The sequence below is a fragment of the Sturnira hondurensis genome, unplaced genomic scaffold, assembly GCF_014824575.4.
Source record: "Sturnira hondurensis isolate 20B ecotype Veracruz unplaced genomic scaffold, ASM1482457v3 Scaffold0021354, whole genome shotgun sequence".
NCBI lineage: Eukaryota > Metazoa > Chordata > Mammalia > Chiroptera > Phyllostomidae > Sturnira > Sturnira hondurensis.
Window position 1 is genome coordinate 21852788 of NW_028093985.1, and position 8654 is coordinate 21861441.

General features: G+C 36.9%; 1 pseudogene; it reads left to right on the forward strand.

Annotated features, from left to right (window-relative positions):
* The first annotated feature begins 337 nt into the window (after window positions 1–337).
* LOC118977461 (calponin-2-like) lies at window positions 338–1299 on the forward strand (annotated as a pseudogene).
* Window positions 1300–8654: the final 7355 nt, after the last annotated feature.

Sequence of the window (8654 nt, forward strand, 5' to 3'; positions counted from 1 at the left end):
AGTCAAGTCTGTGACCATATAGCACATCAAGGCTATGGTTTTTAATATAAAGGTGGTGTTGAGGGTGAGCAAACAAGCAAAGAAAGCTGAGAGAAAGTAGTTGAATAGAGCAGTCAAACAATATTAAGGTAGATTTGCTGTCAGAAGGAGGCAAAATGGATTATTAAAAGGAATATTAACAATTATTAAAGTATAAGAATCACATGCAAAATTTGAAAATAAATGGCCACAACCCAGACGTAATGATTGCATAGTTCTGATGGGCCCTAAGACTCGGTAATTTTACAACTGCACATAAAACTGGATTCTCAGATAACAAAAAGTCAATTTTTAAAGAATGGGGAAAGTGACACATTCCCCACAATCCCATCAGCCAAGCTATCAGTCCACCATCGCAGCTGCTGGCAAGAGCTGCACACAGTTCAACAAGAGACTCTGTACAGGCTCTCCACCAAGGTCAAGAATGAGCTCCTGTCCAATTGTGACCCTCAGAAGGAGGCAGAGCTTTGCAGCCAGATCAGGGGACTTATGAACCTATTGGTCCAGACTCCAAGAAGGGTCTGAGGGATGGAATTATCCTGTGCACATTCATGAATAAGCTGCAGCTGGGCTCAGTCCCCAAGATACACTGCTCTTTGTAAAACTGGCACTAGTGAGAAAACCTCTCCAACTTCATCAAGGCCATGGACAGCTATGGCATGAACTCCATGGACCTGTTTGAAGCCAATGACTTGTTCCAGAGTGGAAACTTGACACAGGTGCAGGTGTCTCTTCTGGCATTGGCAGGGAGGGCCAAGACAAAGGCGCTGCTTGGCAGCATGGTCATCAGCATCAAATACTCAGAGAAGCAGGAATGGAGCTTTATGACACCACCATGAAGGCAGGCCAGTGTGTCAGTGGGCTCCAGATGGGCACCAACAAGTGTGCCAGCCAGTCAGGCACGATAGCATATGGCACAAGAAGATATCTATAGGGTCCCAAGGACCACATCCTGTCACCCATGGACCATTCAACCATCAGCCTGCAAATGAGCACCAACAAGTGTGCCAGCCAGGTGGGCATGGCAACTCCCCAGACACAATAGCACATCTATAACACCAAGGGGGAGCCGACAAGTGTGACAACCCCTCCAAGTCTCTGCAGATGGGGTCCATGCAGGGCACCAACCAGAGTAGTCATAAGCTTTTTGCTGATATTTTGCTGTATGTGTATGGAGAAGTAAATATTAGTGAATCTCGCAGGGGAAAGAAAAATAGTTTTCTTCTTCCCATCTTAGGTTATCTCTCTGAGACCTTGTAAATTAGACTGGCAAAAGACAAATTAACAAGAATAAAAACAAACAGAAGTTAATTAATGTGTGCATTACACACACACATGGGAGCACCCAATGATGAGTAACTCAACAGACTGGTTAGAACTTGTGCTTATATACCATCTTAGGCTAAACAAAGAAAAAGGTATTTGAGCTTTTAGTTAGGAAAGACAAGTTATGAAAAGGTGACCAAAAAAAGTGTGACAACAAGGAGGTTTGTTTATTAAACAAGGTTTGTTATGCAGATTTAAATAAATGTCTCCTCTGTTGATTAAAGTCATCCAGTCTTCCTGGTATGAGAAATTCACATGGAAATTTATTTTACAAAAGAGAAACTTATGCCTATTTTTAGATCTTTTCTTGACTCTATCTGCTGGTATCAAAAGCCTTTAGCTCAAAATAAGACATACTCCAAAGAGGCAGATTCTGGGGTGGCATATTCTAGTATCCTTCAATTTTTACAGGCTAAGTGATGGGGCTTTCATGTTTTTCCAAACTTTGTAAGGTTGTGGATTCATGGAATAGTGGAGCAGATACCATGTGGGCAAATCCTGCTGGTATAGGGGGTATCTAAGGATCCCTCTCCCCACAGTCGTATGATTCTATACCTCCTTGAACAGGGGAAATAAACAAGGAAGCTCCCATTCTTAGAGTGTAACTTCTGAGGGTAATTCACTGTTAGAGTGGGTCCAAATCCGTGAGACACACTCCGGTGGCATTCTCACTTGAGTGACATGATGTATTCAAGTGAGAGTGTTGCTGGCTCTTGGTTTGGTTTGCCAACATGCAAACAAGCACTATTTTTAAAGGATTTTCAGTATTTAGCAACGAGACTTTTCTTGGCCGATGGAATAGAATCAAGTGACACCCAAATAATCCTTCCTATTCATCTCCCAAACTCCACCTTGTCTGATACTTGAAGAGCTGACAAGCTCTTATAGAAGAAGTTGTGAGCAAAGAAATCACTGTCTCCATAGGGGAAAATATATATATATATATAATACATTATATGGGTAACCCTGGTTAACATTGTTTTTCCATACCCCAAAGGAGTGATCAAAATTAAGAAAAAATGCCTAGAGCTTATTTCCACAACTATCACTTGAAATGTCAGTTCTTTGTAAGCAAGAAAATGCAGATTGTTTTTTTTTAATATTTTATTTATTTATCTTTAGAGGGGAAGGGAAGGAGAGAGGAAGGAAACATCAATGTATGGTTGCTTCTGGTGCATCCCCTGCAGGGAACTGACCCCTGCCGAAAACTGGCCTGCAACCCAAGCACGTGCCCTGACTGGGAATCGAACCGCGATCGTCTGGTTCACAGGCCCGCGCTCAATCCACTGAGCTACACCAGCCAGGGCGAAAATGCAGATTGTTATATTACCATTGTATTGGGGCAGTGGAATTCAGACTTCTTTCTGGCTTCCTTCTTTTTTTATTTTATCCATGGAGACTAACAGCCACTGTATTTTCCTTCTTGCTTGCTTTATTTTTCTTTCTCTCATCCTTTAAACTTATTTTTTTTTCATTCCTTATATCTTAACACCACCTCATTATGGTTTTCCTCACTTAATCCAGGATGGATTAAAGATTTCACAGTGTCTTTGTGACCACATCTTGTTGCATCAAATGTCCCTTATTTGTATATATACAACTTTCTCTCTGCGGATTCAATCAGACAAGATGGTTTTTAAATTTTATATTGCATTTCAAAAACAAGGCTTGAATTTTTCAGTTAATCCTGACAGACAGAAATCTCATTCCTATCTTGATATTCAATGTGAACGTATTATATTACTAATAATTTTGCACCTGAGCATACTGTATTAGTATTAAATCACACAACTGAACTATGAAATCCTATTAAAAGCTTGTTTTCTCTTCATTGCACAATAGACAGCATTGACAGCCTGTTTTGTCAACATTGAGTCCTGTGAAAAAAAGAGTGCTAAATTACATTTTTAATCCAATGACACCATCTTCAATAACATGGTGTTCAGAATTTATCTAGGTATTATGAGAAAACAGTAGAATGCTATGAACAAGCAGCTGTAGCTAAACAAAGCTTTTCTCCTCCTGTCCGTATCATGATTGAAACTCTCCCGTTCAACGGCAGACCTCCCACCCTCGTTTTAGCAGTCTGTGAAATTTCCCTTGCATCATTGAAATGCACTCTAAATGGGGTGTTCTTTAAAGACCACCCAGAAGTTACAGCCAATGTAAAATGCAACTGATTGGTCCAATTTGCATTTATATGTAGTCCAGTCTGGAACTAGGCCTATGTGAGTTTGAACAGTTTACTTCAAATTGCCTTATTTCCTCTGGGTCAAAGTGGCAAGAAGAGTTGGGATCCCTTAGCTTTCTCTCTCTGAATTCTATCTGCAGTTAGAATGGCCACATAACTTATTACCCTCACTGAAATGCATCCCAGAATTAAAAAGGGTGCTAAAAATAACTGTACTCCAAGTAAATTGCATCTGTTGAGAGAAGGAATAAGGCAAATAGGGATACCGATGAAAGATCTACAATTCTAGGACCCCTTGCCCACGATGAATTGTCACGGATCTACTGGCCATCATCAAGGCATTGATATTCCACTAATAACATACTGGTCAGTGTTGCTCTGTTTTATTATTAGTATGTGATTGCAACCTATGTCGAACATTGTCAAGTTAGTTAAATAATCATATAATATAAATATTTTATATATCTTAATTTCTTTTTTTCTATAGCAAAGCATTTTTGCCTATACTGAAACTCTACAAGATTAATTCAGAATAAGTTGTTTCTCACTTTTTTTTATTTCTACCTGTATGGGAAGCTATGGCTAGGAAATACTGAATTTTTTAAAATCTCCTCTCCTCTGTGTATCCTTCGCATTCTTGTACATTGTATCTTCAAACACCTCCTCTGTTTCTCTTTTACAAGCCAAGAGAATTAAATTATTAAAGAGTCAGTTTAAAATGTCAACAGAAAATCCTTTTCCTTCCTCTTCATTGATCCTGGGCCTTTTCAAGCCTCATCAGCTAAAATATATTTGCATACTTCATTTCTATTATCTGGAATGAAATAACTTTAGCTTGATACTAATACAATGTAATTTTAAAACAGAAATAAAACCTAAAATTGTTAGCATTACAAGAAGCTGCTGTTCTTGCAACAACATGCTGCTCTGTGACAACCCCAGACATCATGCTATTGAGATGCACTGATCAATCAAATATTTATTGGTTGAGTAACCCACGTGTCAGCTGCCCTAATGATGCAGGCTATTGTGGGCTGACTAGGGTGGGTAGGGCATCGCATGATAAGGTGGCTGGCACAAAAAGTCAGAGCATGGGTGGGGTGAGGAAAGCCTCTGCATGTGGGAGGGACCGAGAACTACAAAGGAAGATTGGTTATACGAGGTCTGTCCAGAAGGTATCCAGCCATGTAATATGACAAATAGAGACATTTATTGAAGAAGACACAAGATACAAGAAACATTGCACGCAGGACAATGATACCTCAGCCTCCTTCAAAGTAGGCACCTTGGGACCTCACACAGTTCTCCCAGTCACCATCAGCTGCCCTGTCATATTTTCCTGAATCTCATCAACGGTCTGAAATCTCTTCCTTTTCAAAGGTGATTTTAGTTTTGGGAAAAACCAGAAGTGCCAAAATGCCAAATCTGGACTGTAGGTGGGCTTAGTCACCTGGGTGATTTGATGTTTCACCAAAAAACTGTGTACAAGACGTGATGCCTGAGCGGGTGTGTTGTCATGACGCAGCTGCCAATCACCAGTTGCCTATAGGCATGGCCATCTGAATCATCCCAACAGTTTCTATGGAGGAAAGTTGAAGCTTGATGCAAAAACTGATGCAGATCCATTGCTCTATTTGCTCAGTCATCTTGAATGTAACTGCCACACAGTACACATGCTCACTCAGTGGTGTCTACTGCCCCCACTGACTTGTACAGTGAAGCTGTCATTGTTCACGCATGTGCATTCCAATCCACTCTCTTCAGCTGCCAGGTTACATCAATGTTGCACTAATGGCACAAACCTTTCTTGTTATAATAATAACAATGCCTTTAGTTTTGGGGGGCAGATCTCATATATATAGAAAATACTGGATGAGAAGTTAATATTGATTATTTATGGGTTAAGACCAAATAGAGGAAAATTTAATAAATCTTATAATATTGTATTTATATTTCTGCCTGCATCCATATTTATAAAATAAAATTTATTGAAGAGACATTGGATATTAATAAACTCACTTTGCAACAAATTTCTTCATCAAAAAATAATTTAGTACAAAGTTTAAATGAGCCATTTTTTTTTTACTACATCATGTATTTCCTATTGGTTTTGCATGGGCTATTTTCATATTTAGCAGACACGAATCTTCTCATTTTGATGGTAGCTACACCTCATAGACAGCGAAAAGAAAAGCAATCATCAAATGATAAAAATTTATCTGTCTTAAATCAATAGATACTCAAAAACCCTTTGTCAACAAAAAAAATTAGGACTGACTTGTGCTCTGTACATACAGACTCTTTTATACATAAAAGGTCTTCAATAAATATGTATTAACTTGAGTTTCTGGTTTAATTTGAAGCTATTATATATCTTCATGGTTGATATCATGTTTGTTCATGCTGACAAAATAAAAATTATTTGAAGCTTTTTACTTTTAAATATTTTATGACATGATCAATGTATTTTTTGTGGTGAAATACAAGAGACAATGTCAACCTGACTTACCAGTAAATAACTTTACATTTTACTTTAATTATGACTCACAAATCTTTAATTATGAGTATAAGGAAGACTGACAAAAATAATTATCAGCACTTACCTTTTGATGTTAATGTACAATATTGCCTTGTGTAATTTAAAATCAATGCTTGTAATTGTTATATTTCAGACGTGTTAAATATCTTTTAAAAAGTCATCAATGATCATCTTGCAAATGTTACTTTATTAAGCATTTATTAAGCACCATTAAGCATGGCACTGTCCTCTCTGCCTATACCCCCCATCTCTGTTTCCCAGCAGCCAATTTATACAGTTATGGAGACAGCCAATTTATGCAGTTTTCTATGTATCTACTCAACTACCACCAGACTTACTTGGCTTAATTACGGCCACAAATTCAATACTTAAGTCATGAGGTTGTCCTGAGGACTCCTCTTCAACTGCTTAAAGTAGAACAATTTATTCTTTTATCTAATTAACAGGAAATAATCACACAGATATTTGGATTAATTATTCATATCATAAACATATGCAGGTAATGTCTTGCATCATCAGATCCCTATTTCTACATTATTAGAAATGAATTTGATGTTTTTTACCTTGGAATTGTCTGGGGTTTTTTGCTTCATGTTATATACCTGATACTAAGCCCAGTGCCAAGCACAGAATAAGTATACGAGAAGATCGGTAAAAGATCACTGAATGTTTATCTCAGCATTCATAATCCTCTTGATATTAGAACATACGTATCAATATTAGAGTATATACAGAGCAAACTCTCAGTATGAGATAGATGGATGAAATGGTGAATGGCTGGAGGAAATTTATGAGTCACTCATATTTGAAAATATACAAACTATTTAACTTCTACTTGTGAGTAATAAGATGCCATAATTAAAATGTGAGTTCAACAATAATTTCTGGACTATCAGCAAATATTTTTAAGCTCCAGCCTTCTTATTTGAAGCAATAGTAAAATTCCAGTGCAACAAGTAATGTGTATAATTTCTTGGGTGTCACTGGACCAGCATTTGACTTTGACTTCTATATACTGGCTTATGACTTTTTTGGCCTATGACTTTTAACATATATAAAATGGTAGCATTCCTGATGATTCTTAGAAGAAGTTCTAATAAGGAAGACAGATTTTGAATGTTAATTTTCACTCTATTAATACACCAAATAACCCTGAATGAATTGATTTTTTTTCCTTGCTCTTGGCGGGGACCATTTTAGACCATTTGTATGACACTGTAAGAAACAGACAAGCCTGTTTTACTATTTGTTATAACCACCTGTTTATTAAGTTAGAGAGCTAATAGAATAAAAGAAACCTGACAAATGCTGGACCCCAGTTTTTCCTACTGCTTAGGTCATGGATGTTTGTGATGGCTTAAAATTTCCCATTATCTTAATTTTAACCTAGCTCTTTTTTTCCCACTTTAATAATTTTTATTTAAATATATTTTAAGATATATTAATATTCATGTTGCCTTAGTCAATTGAATGTAAGTGAATATCATATCACCTTTTTTTTATTTTGAATGTTCCAGGCCATCAGGTTTCTCTCTGTCGACACCAACAATTTTAGCAAGAATGATAAATACAAAAAATGTGGAAGACAAGTCCTGGACATGTACTGATCAAGGCAAGTACTATAAGTTGATTTTGAAGTCTTACTTTCTAATAGCAGCTTTGTTGATTTGATTCTTTCTCAGAAAAGACAGTTACATTTTATTTATTTTTATTTTTATTTATTTTTTAAATATTTTATTTCTTTATCTTTAGAGGGGAAGGGAAGGAGAGAGGAAGAGAAATATCAATGTATGGTTGCCTCTCATGAGTCCTCTGCTGGGAACTGGCCTGAAACCCAGGCATGTGTCCTGACTGGGAATCGAACCGCGATCCTCTGGTTCACAGGTCCACGCTCAATCGCTGAGCTACACCAGCCAGGGCAAGAGAGTTACATTTTTAAATCCTCATTCATTAAGAATCCTGGCTAAGTAAAACCATTATCTTATTATAGAAAAACTCTAAGCATAATTAAGCCTACACTATTTAGGTCTATTTTACTTAAATGATTTTGTAATAGATCAAAACAAGTAGCAAAAAATGTCCTAAATTAATTAGTGTGTATAAAGACTCCTAAACTTAGGCAGAATTTAATAATAGATATTTCTGAGGCTACAAGTAAAAAACTATTCTATGAAAAAATGATAATAATGAACAGTTAATTTCTTCAAAGAGAGTATATCTGATATAAATATTGTGCAGTACATGTGACATGTAACATCTAAACCATTTATAGATAGAATTTTTAGTATTTAGGGCATTGTATAATTTTTATCCAGGTCAAGACATAATTGGAAAATTTATTTCTCATGCTGTAGAAAGATAATAAGAAAGCTTTGCTTAACATTTGGAATCAAAGTCTAAATACATCTTCCGATACCACTGGTCCTTCTGTGGCTCTTGCTCTCCTCTCCCTTCATACCAGGCCCGGCAGAAGTATCGTCGGCTTGTGTCATTGGTAGGGTAATAATATGGGTGTGATAATTTATAGTTTTAATTTGAACATTTCACATAAAATGGCAT